Source organism: Calidris pugnax, unplaced genomic scaffold (assembly GCF_001431845.1).
Source record: "Calidris pugnax isolate Ruff unplaced genomic scaffold, ASM143184v1 scaffold244, whole genome shotgun sequence".
NCBI lineage: Eukaryota > Metazoa > Chordata > Aves > Charadriiformes > Scolopacidae > Calidris > Calidris pugnax.
This window is the reverse complement of record NW_015091141.1, coordinates 2,200,653-2,202,828: the sequence shown is the minus strand read 5'-3', so window position 1 is coordinate 2,202,828 and position 2,176 is coordinate 2,200,653. Positions and strand designations below refer to the sequence as shown.

At 52.2% G+C, this 2,176-nt stretch overlaps 1 protein-coding gene across 1 annotated transcript in view; it reads right to left on the bottom strand.

The window, feature by feature from the left end:
- GPAT2 (glycerol-3-phosphate acyltransferase 2, mitochondrial) overlaps positions 1 to 873 on the bottom strand; it is a 10,090-nt gene extending 9,217 nt beyond the window's left edge. The window contains exon 1 of the mRNA XM_014958707.1: positions 797 to 873. The gene's annotated coding sequence lies outside the window, so the exon portion shown is untranslated. The remainder of the gene's footprint in view (positions 1 to 796) is intronic.
- Positions 874 to 2,176: the final 1,303 nt, after the last annotated feature.

The window sequence follows — 2,176 nt, the reverse complement described above, 5'->3', positions numbered from 1 at the left end:
GTGTCCCCGTCACCCACAGGGCCATCAGCCCCTCTCCCTGGTCTCAATCCCACCCCAAGTCCCCATCACACCAAGGACCGTTACCCCCAGACCCACCACGGTGTCCTACCCCCAACCCAGGACCCCGACACCCCCAGGAAAATCAGGCCCTCGTCCCTGGTCCCCGCTGGCCCCATCACCCCAAGGAACATCAGTCCCAACCCCATCATGGGGTCCCATCCCAGGTCCCCATCAGCCCCCCCATCCCTGGTCTCCATCACCCCCGAGGACATCAGCCCCAGCACCATGATGGGGTCCCAGCCCCTCCCCAGGTCCTCATCATCCTTGGGGTCATCTGTCTGAGCACCATCACAGGCTCCCTGCGCCTTCCCAGGTCCCCATCACTTTAAGGGCATGAGCCCCCCATCCCTGGTCCCTATCTGATGTCCCCATCACCTCCAACCCCATCACCTGGTCCCCATCACCCCCCAAAGACACCAGCTCCCCATCCCTGGTCCCTATCTCAGGTCCCCACCACCCTCAGAGCCACCAGCCTCCATCCCTGGTCCCCATCCCATCCCAGGTCCCCGTCACAACAAGGAACACCAGCCTCAGCCCCACCACAGTGTCCTACACCCATCCCAGGTCCCTACCACCACCCCCAGGGCTATCAGCCCCCATCCCTGGTCTCCATCTCTGTCACCCCCAGAGCCACCACCCCAGACCTCAAAAACCTCCAAGAAGCAGCAAGGAACCGGGGGAACCCAAATGGGCCAAATCTGTCTGAAAACACCCCAAAAAAGGCAACATTTTTCACCTGCCAGGGCTGCTGCTTTCCCTCCCCCTTCAATCTGCCTTTAAGTGCAGCTGAGAGCTTTTATCTCTTAATCGTCCTCCGGTGGGGAAATAATAAGGGAAGGAGGGGGGGGGAAGAGAAAAGACAAGAAAAAAGGAAAAAAAAAAAAAGGACAAGAAAAAAGGGGGGAAAAAGACAAGAAAAAAGGAAGGGAAAAAAAAGGAAAAACATAAGAAAAACCCTTATTTACTTGGAAGGGAAGGGTGGGGGGGTGTGCTGCGATACCTGTGGGGTTCAGGGGGATTTTGGGGGGGAGAAATGAAGGGGGAGGAGGCGTTTTGGATCCTGCCTGCCTTAAGCCTGCCTTCACCAAAAATCGTAATTTTCGGGCCCCTTTGCAATTTTTCTGGCTTTTTCTCACTTTTTTTTTCTTATTATTTTCTGGCTTTTTCTTGCTTTCTGGGGGACCTTGATAACAGCAGAGCGTCTTCATGCCGCATCACCCGGAGACCTTTTCAAATAGCACCAAAAAGGGAAGATTTCAGGAGACCCTACCCTTTTTTTTTATTATTTTTCATTTTAAATCTGGAAATATTTTAAGCAGGAATCGGCTGCTGCCGTGGCTATGGTTACTGTGTCTTCCCTTCCCAGTTTTTCTCACTCTGCCGTTAAACCCAAACACAAATAAAAAGCTTTCGCAGCCGTTCCCAGCGCCTTATTTTTAAATATTTGAATGGGAACATGCATTTTTTCCCCTGTCAAGAGATAATTTCCCTTCGCGCCTGACCTTCCTCCACCAGCGAAAGTGGCCAAATCTTGTCAAAACTAAAAACAAAATAAAAGATGGCGGGAGGGCTCACACCAAGCACTGGCACCGAGGCTTTGGGCATGTCCACTGCATTATTATCATATTTTAACATCTAATTAACTAGCCTTAATTAAAAGCCCCACACAGAGGGCAAGCCCTGGCAGAAGTAGGCTGAGCCCTGGCAAGAACTCATTGCACCTCAGAGCGTCACCCACACTCCCTGCAACATCAGTTTAAGGCAGTGCCTCTGTACTGGTCCCAGTTTGAATCCTGAGTCTGCCCCAGCTTGAATCCAGAGCAGTGTCCAGACCTTGGCAATTAATATTCTGGCTTAATTAACCTCCCCTTCCCAGTGCTTCCCCAGGGCCAATTATCCGGGCAGTGATAACGTGGGTGCCATGGGGGCCTGCGGGTCAATGGCAGGGCGGTTTCACCAGGGGGGTCAGCGTCCCCCAACCCATTTTAACCCATTTTAACCCATTTTAACCCATTGTAACCTATTTTTCAGAAAAAAATCCTCCCCCCACTTGAATTAATTTCCATGGGCCTTTTTTTTCAGTGAACCCAGAAAGCTGGGGGGGGGGGAATTAAGG